The sequence below is a fragment of the Ambystoma mexicanum genome, chromosome 6p (assembly GCF_040938575.1).
Source record: "Ambystoma mexicanum isolate Mex_15411 chromosome 6p, UKY_AmexF1_1, whole genome shotgun sequence".
Taxonomy (NCBI): Eukaryota; Metazoa; Chordata; class Amphibia; order Caudata; family Ambystomatidae; genus Ambystoma; species Ambystoma mexicanum.
Window position 1 is genome coordinate 620769904 of NC_090935.1, and position 17887 is coordinate 620787790.

Below are 17887 nucleotides of genomic sequence, written 5' to 3' on the forward strand. Positions count from 1 at the left end.
ATGAATTCACCAGTATTACCCTTTTCCCAGCCAATTCTCCTGAAACTATTATGTACCTTCCTTCTGGGTCTATTTGTACCTTTTGGGAATTAAAGGGTAAACTGCGGTGCACTAGTATCAACACCCCTCTGGATTTGGATGAGTAAAATGTAAACAATCTCTGTCGTCCCCATTTAGAGGCAAAGGTCTTGTTTAGTGTTTCCACAGCGTGTGTTTCCTGTAACATCAATATTTTTGGAAAATGGCGGTCGATATATGCCAGTATCCTCCTGGCTTTAATGGGGCTATTTATGCCTCTTACATTCCATGAAATCAGACCTATCTATTGCCCATTTGTTATACCACCATTTATCCATTTCTTTATTGTGCTTTTTAAAATTCCAAATTTTACTTTGTATCGTTCTGCCTCCCCAACAACCTACATTTTTTAACTTCAAACATCTCCACCCCAACTGTATTTCCCTTGTATCCCCCCACCCACACCATCTACCCTAACTCGATGGTGTACCCCTTGCATAACTGTGGAGTATTCTTCAACGTGTCCAGCGCTCATGTTCCCCAGACTTCAAAATTCTAACATATGTGTTGGGTGCCAATATTTCTTTATATTGCTTCTCCATTGACCTGTATGTACGGAATCGGGATTCTTATCTCCTCTCATCTTGCCTCATTGTCATGTTCATTCCCAATCTCTCTGTCAGGGTTTTGGTTGTTTCTGAGATCCCGTGGCTTAAGGGAGATGGACGCTTCCAGATATGCCATGGCCTCTGCTGGATTCTCAAAGAATTGTGCTTGGCCTCCATGCTGTATCCTAAATTTAGCCGGGAACATCAAAGCGTTTGGGCTGCGTCTTGCTCAGAGTGCCTTTTTCACTTGGTCATATGTCCTCTGTTGTGTCTGGACCCCAGCTGAGAAGTCCAGGTACTGAACAGTACTATATTCGTATTGCAGTGTCCCCATCTCTCTGGATAATTTTAGAATGAGGTCTCTGCCCCTGAAATTGAGTAGTTTTGCAATAATGGTTCGCGGCAGGGAGCCAGGTCTGGGGATCGGAGCTAGGTTGCGGTACGCACTTTCCACCAAGAAGTGTGTTGAAAATAATGCTGTTTCAAACAGGGTTTTAAGGTTCTCTGAACGATTCCATTGGTCCCTTACATGCTGTCTCTGGTATCCCCACAATGCGGATGTTGTTACGCCGCGATCGTGATTCGAGGTCCTCGCATTTGTCACGGGTCTTGACTAATTCAGTTTTCAATTCCGCATTATCGCGGTCATGTTGGCCCATTCTGTCTTCCACTTCTCCGATTCTAGTTTCAGCCTCGGTTATATGACCACTCTGTTTTTCGACTATAGCCTTCAGGGAGCTTATTCTTGCCACTATGTCCTCTAACTTAACATTCACTGACATAAATCCGTTCTGTATTGCCAGCATCAGCTGGTTGTCTCTGGTTTTCCTTGGTATTGTATCAGCGCTTCTGCTCGCTCCTTTTCTTGTCTCTGGTGTTATTGCTGCGTAATGTGCACATTAGTAGATTGTGTTCGCTATATACTTTTGTCCAGCCACTTATATTATGTTACACTGCACCCCCTAGTGTTCAGTAATTGCAGCGGGGTTCACTCTGCGCTTTGTGGCCTGTAGTTGAAAGGACAGACCTTCTACTGGTCAGGAGTGTCCATGGAGTGTGAAGTATTTGGCTGACCTTAATTTGCTTTCTTGGCTCGGGCTCTGTCTGTCGCATTCCCACTTCTCCAGCACAGCGTTGGGATTTATTCCTTGTCTTTGTTTAATGCTGCACAGTTGAAACCTGGAAATGCGTAATGCTGCGCAGGCTGTTCTGTCCGTGTGTTCACACCTCAGGGTTCTTCTTCTGCACGAGTCCGCACTCTTGTGGACCGTGGCGTTGTCACCTCCAGATTATTTCCAGCATTTGTTTACCCTGCTGGGTCACACTTCTTCGTTGTCCCTCCCTCACTTGGGGACCATGATTTTCCACTGGCTTCCGAATTTGCGTTGGCACTTCTCTGGTAGGTTTAGATCTCTAGTCGGGTTCCTCTACTTTAACTAGGGCTGAAGCACCCTTTACTATATTCTCCCCACGTGGTATTACTGTTAAAGATTACCCCCCAGAGGTGCTGTGCCTTTCCTCCAGTCGGCGGCGCCATATGAGGGGTAGCGTTGTGCACCTTCCCTGTAATGGTGATATACCTCCTTCCCCGTGTGCCGTTTACCTCTCTTCTGGTGGCTTCAGGTACTCACCGCCTCTGACAACTACTGCACCTGCTCCTGGTCGCTGTGTGCTTTTACCAGTCACGTGACAGGTCTATGTTTCCCTCTATGTCACCGGAGGGTGGCCGATAGCCACTGTTGTTGCTTCCACACGTTGAGCACTGTGCCGGCACCCCACCTATGGCGGCAACCGGAGGAGGGCCAGAGTCCATGTCTGGTATAAGATCAGGGCTTTGTAGTTCTTGACGTGTCCCCTCTGGCCTCCCCAGCGGCTACGCCTGTCAGGCTGGTGCCGTCTCATCCTCGTCGTTGCTTCACCACGTCCTCACAGCTCGCGTCACGCAGCTTTCAGGCGATCACTTTATCTGCCAGATCTCAGTTGGCATGCCCGATCGCCGGTGTTCCGTTTGCGCTGGGTGTTACCTGTGCTCCGCAGACAAAACGGCACATCAGAGCCGACCAGAATAGGTGCAATGATCGCAAGGCCCTTATTACTATGGGGACGTCATACGCCACGGGCTGGCGCTGCACAGGCCGCCAAGCTTATCGGAGCCTCAGTTGGGGGTCCGCCTCCTCCCTGCTGCGCTAGTCTCTCCGGCTGTGTTTTCACTCCTTGTTGCATCACGCAGTTTAATTCTCGGCCACTGCCGTCTCTGCACTAGTCGCTGTCCCAGCTTCCGTTCGGAACATTGATTAGCAGCACACAGAAGGATTTTTATGTGTTAAGGATAATGCCGGGGCCGGAGCAACGCTTAGACCGCCATTCCTTCTTGCTGCTCAACAGCGCCCCACCAAGGTTTTTCTTTTTAAATTAATATCTTGAAATGGTGCATTTTACTGCACCCATTTCAGAAAGTTTGGGTTAAAAAAGCCATACAATTTAGGGGAACTCATAAAAATCTTCAATAGATGCTAGTTCAGCAACATGACACTTGATGAGTATTATGCAACATATTTCCACACTGGCAGTGCGCCCTGTAAAACCTATTTTCATGCAGTGTGTGCCCAAAGCAGGTAATATGTCTGGGCAATGCCACATTCATGCTGCCAGCCTAATGCCCAAAAACATATACCAGCATTTTCTTTAAATGTACCCAAGGACAAATTGGGGGGCCATTTCAAAGACACCTTTTCATGCTGCCTGTGCTCAGCAGACCAGTATGCTCGTCTCTACACCACTTTCATGCTGCTAGCCGAGTCCCCAACAATTGTTTTCATGCTTCCATTGCCCAGCATGTGCAAGCATTGAAACAGTAAAAACCCATTCACTCAAGATAAAAAGTCAGCCTGCCACATACTTGTTACAAGACAAATTAGAGAACAATTGGAGAAAGAAATCTGACTTATTTAACTAAATACATACCATTCAAGAAAAAATAAACGCGCACCGATTGCTGTTAGCACTTACGGCCCATATGTGGAAGAGCACCTCTTTTACTCTGATGTTTCTCAATTCTGTGCTGTGTCGTAGTTATTCTGGGTGGAGATTTCAACATTGTACCTGACACTGGCCTTGACCACACAGGCCTCACTACAATATCACTTATGCAAAACAAAAGAGGTGATGGGTGGAAGGTTTTGAATTAATCTGAACCTCTGGTATTGTTCTGGGCAACCCTCCAGACCGTTGTTCTTATCTTGCCAAGCCATTACTGTAAGGCAGAGGTCTTCAAACTGTGGGGCGCGCCCCCAACCCAGGGGGGGATGGGGGGGGCGAGAGCCCAGCATGAAATGTAAATAAAATTTTAAAAAAATATATATATTTTTTTTTAGGTTGGAGGAAATGGCCAAGGGTGGCTCACATGGTCGGACTGGAGCATAAAACTGACTCGGACACCAATGTGAAAGTGGCCCGCAGTTGCAAATGGATATTCATTCCTTTAGTAACAGACCATTTGAATAGTACCCAAGGGGGTGTTTTGTGTCAAAATGTAAGCAAATGGTGATATTTAAAGAATATTTATTCAGCAACAATGGTCAAAACTACTAGCTGCATAGTGAAGTAACTCATCAAACTGGCCCACATTGGCCATAAAAGTGGGCCATTTTGATTGGCCTACACTAGCATTTTGCATTTTTAGTACAGGCATTGTCCTATTGCGCTATTGGCCAGTCCGAGCCTAGCAGCTCATCCATAATGGTCGAGTGGGTATCCACCCAGTGGCCCCCCTCACCCATTATGAAGGATCCGAGGAGCCAGCCCAGTGAAACACTGAGCACTCCCTCAGCTGCTTTTTCCAGCTGAGGGAGTGCTCCTGGGTTGGCTAAACTGTGCGTGTTTGTTTTGGTCCGAAGAGCTGGTTTTTGGGGATTGGGGTAGTGTGGGGAAGGAGGGTTGTACAACAAAGGTTTTTTAAAAATGCCTTTGTTGCACAATCCCCCTACCCACATGCCAAAATCAGCTCTCCTTCTAAGGCGCTGTGGATCCCAGGGGACAGGGATGATATTTATTTTACTGGATATCTATCATAGATGTCCAGTCAAAAATACCATGCTTTCCCCCGTGGCCCCCCAGCGCCAATTGCAAACTGTTTGGCTTTTTACCCATTTCTTTTAAACTATGCTCTAAAATGCAACATTTTAAACCATTATTTAAAAAAATTCACGAGGGGAAACCCCCCGAACCTCCCTTGATTGGTTCAGACTCCCTCGCTGCGCTCAGTCGCTATGGCTTTTTTATGGGAAATATTTATGCCCCTCCACTTAAAAAAAAAAAAAAAAAAAAAACCCAGATCCCACTGGCCCTCGGACTGTGTTGGGAATGAAGGGGGGGAGCTCGGGGACTGTGGTGGGAGCAGGATGGGCGGGAGCACTGGGATAGTGGTGGTAGCGGGGTGGGAAGAGCCCAGGGACTTGGTAGGAGTGGGATGAGGGAGCCCAGCGACCGTGATGGGAGCATTTGGGGGAGCCCAGGGACTATATTGGGAGTAGGGTGCAGTGACGGCGTGCACTATTTCATAGCCATTTGTACATACTGTCCATTTGACATTTTTGGGGGGTCCCGGCCTTCCCAAACTTTGGTCGGGGGGGGGTGTGCCAGGCCAAAAGAGTTTGAATACCACTGCTGTAAGGGGAAAGACCATATGCACACCTTTAATGCCTACATTCGTGCACTCTACCCGTCTACCCATTATGGGATTCTGAAGTCTGTTCGTAAGTTCCTGTGAGGTGGACCTTTGAGCCCTGAAAATACTGTATGCTGCATCACCTTCTGAGCCTCTTTTGCTTGGTCTTATTTAGGAGCTACACACATTTTGCTTATATTGGTGGCCAGTTTTAGTCAAAAGAAAAAGTGAGGCAGAGCGGCTGTGTTGCACCCATGCCATGCTTATTGGTAGAAAAGCGTCAGGAACCACTATACGTTCCATTCATGAGGAGATTGATACATTCTCATTCCGTCCAAGTGGTGTGAAAACCTGCTATGATAAATTGTGTTCCTTTCTTTATGCCAATTGTGATACTGTTACATCTGATAATATGACTTCTTTTTTGGAAGGTATCCTCTTGAATTCTTGGGCCTTGGGAGAATCTGTGGTCTTGGTGGTAATTTTCTTCACCAAAGACTTTCTTGCAGCTTTTGATGCTTAACAGTCAGCAAAGGTTCTGGGTTGTGATGGATTGGTTAATTCATTCTATGAAGAGTTGTTATGGGAAGAAGTGCTGGACCATTATCCTTGTGCAAGGTTCATTATTACATTGTTGCCCCATCAACCCCCTGCACAGTGTGGCTCTTACTGTCACTGATAACATGTGATGCCAAAATCTTGCTAGGATACCAACAACTAGACTGCTCCATTATATGTCCCATCCGGGTCAATCGGGTTTCACTCCCCAAAGATCTACAGCTCTGAACTTGAGGTGCATGTATGATAGTATAGCATAGATTCACTCTCGTATATAAGCACATGCTTTGACTCTTGACACTGAAAAATTATTTCATGGACTTTCCTTTTGCCCACTCTGATGATTCAACTTTGGCCTATACTTACTTAGTTGTGTTTAAGTTACTGTATGCATCCCTTGTGGCCAGTGTTACCACAAACGTTTCTATTTCTTTCCCAACACTATTGGGCAGAGGTGGGTGCCCGTAAGGATGTCCGCTTTCTCCCATACTGAGGGATGTTTTTATCGTGCTGCTTGCCACACTTTTTCGTTTTATCATAAACGCAGAGGGATAGAACTTACTCCTACATCCCGTCCCCTTTCCTCCATACTTATGGGACATCTCTCCATCCTGTGGGACGGGACCGGAGCACTTTGTAAAAAGCATCCACATTTTTTTCAAAAATGTGTCCCTCCTCTCTTTCCTGCGCGGGGCCTGGCACGCGGCCGTAACCCCGCCCACCTTGGCTCCGCCCCGCGCATCGCCCATCAGTCCTTTTCTCAGCACGATCGGGGCCGGACGCACTTGCATCCTCAGAAGTTTTTCTTCTGTTTTTCCCTCTCTGGCTCTCGCTGGCGTTCGTTTACTAGTCTGTCTATGTCTTTTAGCTAGATTATCCAGACTGTTCATCGTGTCACCTTCGCGAGGGCGTAGCCCCATCCTCTTTGTTTAGAGTGTTTGGGTCCGGAACACCGTGGGGACTCCTGTTTTTACTGTGAATCCCTTTCGGTCCGGGCTCTTCAATGTCGGTTGGAGCGGTGGGAGGAGGTGTTCGGTCGGACTCCTCCTTCGCATTTTCAGGCATTCATCGACGAGACGAAAAAACGCCCGGTAAGTTCTTTGATTTTCAGAGCACCCCGGCCGGGGGATACCTTCCCGGGTTCCTCTGGAGCCGGGAGGGACGTTGATCGCTCTGTTACCGGGGTTCGCCCGGAGGTGCCTGTCGGGCCTAATAATTCTACCAGAGTTTTCTCCGAGGGTCTCGGTAAGGGGCCTGTGTTCACTCCGAGGCTCCTCCTCTGGGGGCTGTGTGAAGACCCAGTTCTACTGAGTCATAGGGACCGGAGCTGGCTCTGAGGCCGTTCTTTCGGCTTCCCTCAAAAACAAAACCGGGGTACGCCCTGAGGGCTTGGCTGGGCTTGAGGTTACCGAACGCATGTTCGAGACCTGTGCCGATAAGGCTTTTACCGGGCGTAGGTCCGAGGTTCCTCGTACAGAGGCTAAAGCTACCAACAGTTCTGAGGGGCCGGGCAAGGCCCTGTCGGTGACAGCGCACCGTTCCCGCTCTTGTGGTGACACCAGATCTGTTGAGGGGGCAAAGAAGGTGGTTTCTTCTTTTACCGGCAGTGCCGAGGCTCTTCCTTCGAAGGCTCAGTTGGCGGTTGGTATGTCGCAGAAACATTCCAGGCCTCATAGTACCGGCTCTGCCGAGGTTCCTTACGTTAAGGCTAAAATTAAGACCCGTGACCCATCGACGGGGACCCCTGCCTCACTTCCTCACGTGCCACAGTTCCCCTCAGATGAGGACAAAATGGCGCCCGTTCCCGCCACGACAACGGTGGCCATTTTAGGTACTACCCCTACAACTACGTCATCGGCCCCTGGTGTAGGGTTCGGTCCTTCGGGTGAACCTAAGGTCCCTTGTGCGCATCCTTACCGGCCAGTTTTTGATTGGAACGCCCGGATGCCTCTTCCGCACAATGTTTCGTTGCCCGCGGGGGCGGCTCCCTTGATTTATGTGGATACGTCGGCGGAGGGGGCGGTGTGGCACCCGTCCCCGTTGTGTCCCCGGTTTTGTCCACCTCATGAGAGGCCTCCTCAGGTTCAGAAACAATCTCCTGAGGACGCCTTTTTCGGTAAGTTTCAAGCGCTTATGCGCACCGACCCCATGAGGGAATATTTCAAGGGGCTTTTCAAGGAGATATGTCCACCCGCGCCTCCGGCTCCAACCGTCCCGTCGGTGGTTCCGCCGGGACCTCCCTTGCCCGTGGTGCCTCCCCCTGCGCTTCCGCCATTGTCCCCAGTGGACAAGGCAGTGTCTGACTCGGCTCAGCAGGAGCCGGACCTGTCAGATGACCCTCAAGGCGCTCAGGACAACGAGGACCTGCCCCACTCTACCAGAGCTTTCCATGACCGGGTACTGGACATGAAGAGCTTCTTGGATGTTCCGGTGCCCGAGTCACCTGCTCCGCAGGAGGGCGTGCTTTCTGGGGCGTTCACCTTGTCTCCTTTGGAGCGCACCAGCCTGTTCTTGCAGAAGGACGTTCTGGCCGAGGTCCGAAGAGTTTGGGAAAAGCCACACTTGGGACTTTTTGTCAATAAAAAGATTGACACAAGGTACAGGCTACATTCCTTGGAAGAAGTGGCCTTGTCGTCTTGTCTGCCTCCCTCCTCCACAGTGGTGGCTGCGGCCACGTTGCAATCCAGACCTGCAGCTTCCTCCTCCGCGACGGCGACTCAGGTCTTGGGGAAGGAGGACAAGCTCCTGGACTCCCTAGGGAGGAAAATCTTTGCCAATTCGGCCTTGCAGCTCAGGCAGGCCAATGCAGAATTGATTTTGGCGGGAGCTAACATGCGGATGTGGAGAGGTCTGTCGGAGTTTGAGGAGCATATCCCGGTCGAGAAGCTGGAGGATTTCAGAGGAGGCCTTTCCAATGCCAGGGTCTTGGCCCAGGATCTCCTGGAGGCTGCGGCTCATCACGTAGACACCTCGGCTCGGGGTCTGATGTTAGGTGTTGATACCTCGCGGCAAGCATGGCTGCATGCCACTAAGTTCTCGAAGGAGGTGCAAGACAAGGTCCTTGGCCTTCCATTTGATGGTAAGGAGCTTTTTCACTCTTCTACTTATGTAGAGCTCACCAAAACCAAAGACAGCACTCAGAAGGCTAAATCTTTGTCTGTTTCTGGTTAAACCTCCCTTCAAGACTCAAAGGCCGTTGTCTCAAGGTCGACCTTCCTCTGGTTTTAGGGGCTTCCTCGACCGCAAAAATCGCAGAGTGGATACTCCTGGTGATCTTCTCTCAGCAACCTGTCAGTGGGCGTCGGGTTCCAGGACCCAATCCCCATGGTGACTATCACGACAGACTCCACCCTTTTCGGGTGGGGTGCGACGTTAGATCTTATTCAGGTCTCGGACCTCTGGTCACCTCAGGACAAGCTCCTACACATAAATCAATTGGAGCTTCTGGCGATTTTTCTGGCGCTCAAGGCGTTCAGACCTCTCATTGTCAACAAGGTGGTCCACATAAGAACGGACAATGTGGTGTCAATGTACTACATAAACAAGCAGGAGGGAATGAAGTCTCCCCCTCTCGTGGATCTGGCCATTCAGATTTGGGAGTGGGCCGTGCTTCATGGGGTCTGGCTGCTTGAAGTGCACATCCCGGGCCGGCTGAATGTCACCGCGGATGCCCTCAGCCGGCGGACAGTGGTCAGCTCCGAGTGGGAGTTGAAGGCGGAGATCCTATCATGGATTTTCTCACGTTGGGGCACACCGGAGGTGGACCTCTTCGCCACGGCGATGAACAAGAAGCTTCCTCAGTACGCCTCCAAAGGGGGGCTGGGAGCCTCCTCTCTGGGGGATGCACTCGAGATCCTATGGCACAACATGAGAGCTTATGCCTTCCCGCCTCTTCCTCTGGTTCATCGAGCAATTTGGAAGTTGAAAAGTTCTGTCAACTGTTCTCTTCTACTGATAACTCCGTGGTGGCCGGCCAGGTTTTGGTTCTCAGAACTTCAACACCTGTCGGCGTGTCTGCCGATCAGGTTACCAGTAACTCCCGATCTCTTCACCAAGGGGAACAGCAGATGTGGCACCCCTCCCCACAATCGCTCAACTTGGCGGCATGGTGCCTGAGTTCACGGCGCTAGAGCCTTTGGGTTTGTCTCCGGATAACATGCGCATTATCCAGGCAGCCAGGAAACCCTCGACCAGATCCCAATACAAGAGTAAATGGCTCAGGTTCTGTCATTGGTGTTTGAAGAAAGAATTGGACCTGAGGGTGGCGACGATTGACACGGTGCTGTCCTTTGTCTCCTCCCTAGCAGAGTCAGGGGTTCATGTCTTGTCCTGCAGGACTTATCTCTTGGCGATTTCCGCCTACCTCTCTACAGACCGGTGTTCTTATTCGTTAACTAACCCGGTGGTGAAGAGACATTTTGCTGGTTTGACATGTATCTACCCTCCGCTTCGTACTCTGCACCCGCCCTGGGACTTAAACGTAGTCCTGACAGCGCTGTGCCATAAACCTTTCGAGCCAATGGCTACGGTTGACCTCAAGTACGTGTCCTGGAAAGTGTCCTTTCTGGTCGCCGTTACGTCAGCGAGGAGAGTGAGTGAGCTCCAGGCATTGTCGGTGGAGCATCCTTTCTTGGTTTTTCACAAGGACAAGGTAGTCCTTCGGACGAACCCAGCTTTCCTACCAAAGGTAGTGACCGAATTCCATCTGAATCAGTCGATTTCCCTTCCAGTCTTTTTTTTCCGAACCCTGCCTCGGAGGCGGAAAGGGTTCTACACTGCCTGGATGTCCGAAGAGCTCTTAAGTTCTACCTGGACAGGACTGCCGAGCTTCGGAGCTCTTCCCAACTGTTTGTGACCTTCGGTAAACCCCAGGACAGGCCGGTGTCTAAGGCATCCATTTCCAGATTGATTGCTGCCTGTATCACGTAATCTTTCACCGTCCAAAAGCTGAAACCACCTAAGGGTATTCATGCGCATCGGGTGCGAGGCAAGGCAGCTGCGGTTGCTTTTCAGAAGTATGTTCCCTGGGAGTCCATCGCTAGAGCGGCTACCTGGGCCTCCCCATCTGCTTTCTGTAAGCATTACTGCCTCGATATGAGCTCTAGGGCCGACGCTCAGTTCGGCCAGGCTGTGCTGAAGAACCTGTTTCAGTAAGGGGTATTTCCATCCACCCATAGTTCCTGTAAGGAGTGCTTGGGAATCTCCCATAAGTATGGAGGAAAGGGGACGGGACGTAGGAGTATTAGCAGGTTACTCACCGTAGTGACCACCCTACTCCTAGTCCATAGTCCCCTTTCCTCCATATGCCCGCCCGCCGTCCCCTCTAATAAGGTTCCTCTGTTATTGCTAATGGGTCTTGGACCCTGCGATAGAAAAGGACTGATGGGCGATGCACGGGGCAGAGCCAAGGTGGGCGGGGTTACGGCCGCGTGCCAGGCCCTGCGCAGGAAAGAGAGGAGCGACACATTTTTGAAAAATATTTGGATGCTTTTTACAAAGTGCTCCGGTCCCGTCCCACAGGACGGAGAGATGTCTCATAAGTATGGAGGAAAGGGGAATATGGACTAGGAGTAAGGTGGTCACTACGGTGAGTAACCTGGTAAATCTGTGGATCCTGCAATTATATCATTCTACCCGATTTTTCTGGATGTGAAATCCTACTCACAGTTTACATCTTATCATGACTGATGTTCAGACTTCTTCCTAGATTGGTTTCAGGCAACTTAGTCGTAATCAGAGCTATTCCCTCTCACAGAGTCAACAGTTGGGCCTAGAAACCTGGATGAATTTAGGGGGGTTTCTGATGGTATTCTCTATTCATAGATCAGTGTGTCTCGTATACTGACTGCTTGTTTATAGTTCAAGGTTGGGGTTGCTAGATTAAGCGAGCCATTATTGACTTGACCAGGACTCCCTCCTCCCCCTCCACCTCCTACAGCAGTCACTAAGATGACATTATGTCTTTCTTCCAGACACCCCAGCCGAGATGGTGTGGGAAATACCTCGAACAAGGTGATCAGCCAAATGGGCGGGAGCAATGCTAGCCAGGCTTTCTCCCTAGCTGAAGAAAAACAATTTGAAGGCCTCATCAAAGATGCTGGATAACGGAAGCGCATGATAGTGCTGTTTTTTTCAACACCCAACTACTTCGGAATGTGTCCAGCAGGATCCACCTTTTCCCAAAGGAATTCAGTAGAGTCCCTAGACCAGATATCCGCCAGATGGAAGAGCAATGGGGCAATTCAGAAGAGCTTTCGCAACAGAGGCCCGACTCAACAACATGAGGCCGCAACCAATGGAATGGAGGCACAAGGTGGAGCATATCTAAACAGATATTGGAAATTCCGGGGATGATGCACTATGAAACAGAGGAAGAATAAACTGGATACTCAGTGAAATCCTCCAGTAACCTGCAAGGACCAGGAAGCACTGTCCACAAGCGCCCAAACCAACAAGGCTTGTCTGTACGCAAGTTCCAAAAACATAGAAAAGTGTCAAGAAGGAGTTAATTAATTAATAATAGTATCTGTAATGAAGCCAAAAGGAGTAATCCAGGAATCATTCTAAATAATCGAAGCCAGGGGTCCAGACAGAAAATGCACCACAAATGCCAGGTAACAGAGAACATGGAACAAGTAAGTGTTGGACTAAGTGTATTGAAATGCAGCATCAGCAATTCCAATCGAACCATTGCTTCTGGGTCTGCGGTTTACCTGCCTGCCATTGGCTCACCTCACGTATCTGGATATGTGGTCTTTCAGACCAAACTAGCACCGCTTTCTTCCCCGCAAATACCAGAGAGTTTAAAGAGTGAACCACTGTGTTCCCACAGAGCCTGCCGGTGTGCTGGCGCAACATATTTTCCTATATTGTTGGCCAAGATTAAGATTTGTTGCTTGCTTCAATTGGCACTATATGGTCGAATATCCCTCTTTAAAAATTAACATGCTACCCAAATTATATAATTTAAACTTTCCCATGTGGAATGTCAGCATTTTTTTTGTTTGATTCCTTGTGTAGTGCCACTATTAACTTTTGTTTTGGATTCAGGTTATGCTGTACTGCACTGGTGTGTATCACTACATATTATCCCCACCAAAAATATCGGCGTATATAGGGTCGTCTGGAACGGTCATAGGTGATATTTTTGGAGGGGATCATTTTGTGGGGTTTTAGTAGCGGGGGTGTCCCCCGTAGGTTCAATGCCTTAATATTGCTGCAAAAATATGTCAATATTTTTGTATGGCGATATTTTTGCACGGATATTAACACATGGAAACCACTGGTGTGATCTGGTTAAACCACACAGCCTGGGCATTATGTCGGCCTACCTTTTTGAATTATATTATTTGATGACCCAAGCTCAATTATCTTTTCTTTGGTACTCTCATATCTCTAACATGCCACACGTTCGCATTGAGCGACAAGGTGCACGCCCCTTTTGACTTCTGCGTTTAAATATTAAGTTAAATCTAATGCACATTTGACCCAATCCAGGCTTCTATTAATGTCTGGTTTGGAATCCATCGCTGAACATGTTTATATCGTATAGCAGAGATGGGTGTATTAGGGCTCATTAGACCTCTCTTCTACCATTGGACAAGACTATGCACAGGGGCCACAATTTCAGACTGCCAGCTATAGAAGCCACTAGCCACCTCAATTCTACACATATACACAGAACACCATTTCTTACAGCCAAGAGTCCATTATCAATAGCCATAGGCAAGTGCACATTTTGAGCCATGCTATACATATTAGAGGGCTTTGGGTTTGGACATTTACACTGGATGACATGTTCTTAAGGGTTCAATTGTTTCTCTCATTGATTTCCAGGCTAAAATATGATTTGATGACTACTCCTCAGTTGCATAACCATGCAAGTGGCCTTCCTTCCTACGGGAACCCCAGCCACAACTTTTTTTTGCAATTTATAGTGCATTCCTAAGGTAGCATAAAACTGGTGTCTGCATTGTATATTGTAAATACATTTTACACGGTTAGCATGGGCCAGATTAAGTTTGGCAAGGAATCTTACATTTACCATATAAAACGACCAGTGGCTGTCTTTTGACGAAGAAGGTCTCATTAAATTCCATCTTAAGACTGCTCCAATTCTAAATAGACTACTCTACACAACTGTCATACTTGTGAAATTTGACAAAAGGAATACCAGTGAATGTTTGAGATGATGCTGATTGATTACATATGCTTTGAAATCGTCTTCAACTATTTTTCTCCTGGTTTTATGTTGTTGGTTTCCATATCAAGATCACTGATATTCCTCCCTACTTTGCACCTGGGTGATATTGGGAATGCTTCTGGAATTATTTGCAGGTCTAACCTAGCCTGTCTAATAGCTAAAAGATGCGTTCTAAAACATTGGACTGCTAAGGTTGCTTCCTCTCCTTCGGAATGGCTCAGGGAACTTACCTAAGTCAGTGACTGTCAGGAGGCCTATATTTCCATGGTGGCTACTGTTGGGGTGGTCAGGAAAGTTCCCAATGAGAAAGAGGGGTTCACGTTGCACGCGCCATATTGGTGACTGAGGGAACGGCGGAGTGTTCGCAATGTTGAGGTTTTACATGCATCTAGCGTAGTTAATGAGAATGGGATATGCGTTACTTTTAGTGTTACCGTGTTCTTAAGTTGATACATTTAGATTTGCACGCACGCACGCAGCAAGATAAATGTCAAAACCGCAGATGAAATATAAAAGCAACATGGGTATGATGTGCCACGAAGCACCTAAAAACTGGACAAAGTGGAGCTTCATAATGCACATGCAAGAAAGGAGATTTGTCGCGAAGAAACCAATGGTGAAGACGACGCAGTAGTTTTGAACATATATGCACCGACATTCATACAATCGGGGTCATATTGGGACAGTTGGGGGTCCATGGGTAACGTGCAAATCTGCATGCTTTGTGCTTTTTCAGAGTTTGGCCAGGTCCTAAAGCCAGGGTTTGCAAGGTGAACTCTGTGTGACTGGGAAAACTGGTTTTGCAGGGTTGGCGGTCGAGGGAAGGCAGTGAGTAAAAGCGACATTTTCAGATGGTTCATTACAGCCAGGCTGGGTTTTTATGACGTGCCGCTACTGTGGAAAGGAGATGCAACCTTTTTAAGTACATGGGAGTCTGTTACTCATTGTTTAGGGTACCCCGGCCATCTGCTTTGACCAAACAATAAGCCTGGGTTGAAGGGACACCTAAGGGCAGAGTTGACCAATACTTTATGGGTTTTGATTATTTTTTTTAGGTTGTGTCCGGAGGCCATGCATGTTGAATTGGTAGTCGTTAAGATCATAGTGAAACATGTATGCCGCAAGTTTGGGCGGGTGAGAGAGTTCTCACTAGTTGAAAGGAAACTTGTTTTATTCTCCCCCTCCCCATATTGTTGGAAGTGTCCTTGCAAACCATGTGCATCACGCCTGGGGTTAGAAGGTCCCAGGCCAGCTGGAACTTGTAATGAATTATGTCTGTGTTTAAATGTTTAACTGTGGGATGATTTCATGACCTACCACGGACAAGATTGTCAAGAACTGAAAATTACTCCACCTTCAAACACCTACTGCAGATAGTTGTTGTGTTCTGGTCAGACCTCTGAAGCGAGGTTCTACTGCTTTCTTCATTGGTAATTTAAAATCCAGTACAACTTGCAAGGGTCCCGTGATGTGTTGCTCACTAACCTGTATGATGAGCTGTCCAGGACCAGTGATGCTTTGGTCCCTGTTATTTGCAATAAAGTGAAACCATACTAAGAAACGTGTATGGACACAGTTTGGCAGGGGTTGGCTATAGAAAAAATATCAGTAATGCTCAAAAACTACTTTTGTATAAAAATGACCCGTGTACATTTACTATGGTGTGGTCACCATTTATGGATTTTTGTGTGTAGGAATGAGTTTACCTGGAAATACCTCAGTATAAGAGATGCCTTAATATTGCTTAGCTCTTTGAGCTTGATTCTAATGGACTATTGAATTATCGTGCTGTCTTTACACTCAATCGCTTGCACAGTTATTTGGAGCTTTGCACAGATGGTTCATACGGTTGCGTCTTTACACATGATTTTTCCACAGATGCAGCTGCGACCCATGTAGCAGTAATTCTCAAGACTTTTCCCTTTGGGATGAATTATGTACTTGTGTTGCCATGAACTTGATAATTAATACTCTTCGCTTAACCAGATTTATTTTCTTAGTGCAACCTAATTTGTACTGCTTAATGTTTATATCTATTTATGATCTTGAATAACATTTATGAGGCAAAAACGTGTATGATGATTTGCAAAATAGGCTATTTCTATTGCTCCTCTACTTTTTTTATGTCCAGTTACAATGAAGGGCTCATCTACCCTTTTCCCCCTTTGCCAAAAACCTTGATATGATCTTTATACTGAGCAATACATGCGTTTTACAGGCATGCTGGCACAATTACATGACACCTTTGACTGTACAGCTGAGATTGCACAATGGATGACACAATAGATTGCAAATCAATCCTACTAAAATGGAAATCGTATTGTTAGGTCCAAAAAACGTAATGAACCAGAGGCAGTACCCTCACTGCCCCAACTGTTTGGTTTACCATTTATCTTTGCTTCCAAGGTTAAGAATCTTGCCTGCAACTGGTGTTGGGGAGAATTCTCATAAATGTGCCAATTCCTCCCACCTTCGAACCCTCCAGCTCTTTTGCTAAACTTTGGGACTTTGAACTTTTTATTTCTATTTGTTTTCTGTGTTTGTTTCTTTTGGTTATAGGCATCATCTTTTCATTTGTCTCACCCAGCACCCTCAGTGCAGTGGCACAGGGAAGCCTTTCAGGCTTTCCGAAGGTTTAAATACCTTCTCTGGGGTAAACTACTGTTTCCCAGAGAAAGTAAAGTGAAATTGACTTTACTAGTCTTTTTAAATTCTTAGACCCAGCACACCCTATCTTACAATAGAGTGCTGGAGGTGTTACTTAGTATCCCCTATGTCTAGATAGTCATGTAGCAGCCAAATGCTACCCTTTCCTCTCGGAATGGCTGGTGGCAGTGGTTTTACAACAAAGTACCATGATTTTTCCCGACCGTGAACACCGGTAGCGTTAAATCGCGGGAGCCATGTTTTTCAAGATGCCGTCTGAGCCCCCTCTGTTTAAACCAGTCCCGGTCTTCTTTTTTCGCCATTTCTTTTTGGAAAGCTCCTTCTAGAGTTTGTCTCTGCGCGCCAAACCAGGGTTGGTCCTTTTTATTCCATGGCCTTTGGCAGGCTTCAGGACTGATGACCGCCTCTGGCGCCCGATTGTCTGGGATGGGCAGGAAGTGATTGGCTGGCTGACTGTCTGGCAAGAATGCTGCAAGCGAAGAATTAGGTGGAGCATACCTGAGTCAATTAATTAGTATTTTTCAAAGAATGGTAAAAGCTAAGTATTAGTAATTTTAGGTGCAGGGGAGGAAAAGCTGCACAAAGAAAAGAGGATGCATAAATGGAACCCTCCCGTCGCCTGCACACCTTACAATCCCCTCAATAGGCGGTTAAATCGTTAGTAACTGAAAACTTTGTTAAAACGGTCTTTTTAAGTCTGTACGTAAAAAAAAAAGCAGCTATTCATATAACTGTGATAAAGAGAAGTGTTTTAATAATCCGATAAACAAATCAAATAGGTCACAAGGTATACAGTTCAACTTTAAAAATGGCTGACGCGTTTCGAGAAAGACATTCTCTTCTTCCAGAGCCAGATGATTGTTCTGAACTGTAAATTAAAGATAGAGGAGAGAGGCAATAAGGTTCAAACCTGTGTATGTGCAGACTTATTTCACATTTTTCATGTAGTACTGTGATAGATCTTATACAGTCTAAATGATTATGCGAAGTCACTGGTTACCACGTGTACCAATCATCCCTAACGAGGGTACTGAGTAATTAGACTAAGGACTAGCCCAAGTCGGAGGGAAAACATTTTGGATTCATTACCTTGACACCCCACTCCCAAGAGGGCTCAATGACAAATTCTCATTGAAATGCTTTATTTGAACTGGAGTTGTATACGCT

General features: G+C 47.3%; 1 protein-coding gene across 3 annotated transcripts in view; it reads left to right on the forward strand.

Moving 5' to 3' along the window:
* The window catches only part of GCNT4 (glucosaminyl (N-acetyl) transferase 4), a 406879-nt gene that overhangs the window by 87227 nt on the left and 301765 nt on the right, over positions 1-17887 (forward strand). The window contains exon 2 of one of the 3 annotated variants that reach the window (XM_069627474.1): positions 11823-12464. The exons of the other annotated variants lie outside the window; for them this stretch is intronic. The gene's annotated coding sequence lies outside the window, so the exon portion shown is untranslated. The remainder of the gene's footprint in view (positions 1-11822; positions 12465-17887) is intronic. 3 annotated transcript variants of the gene reach the window in all.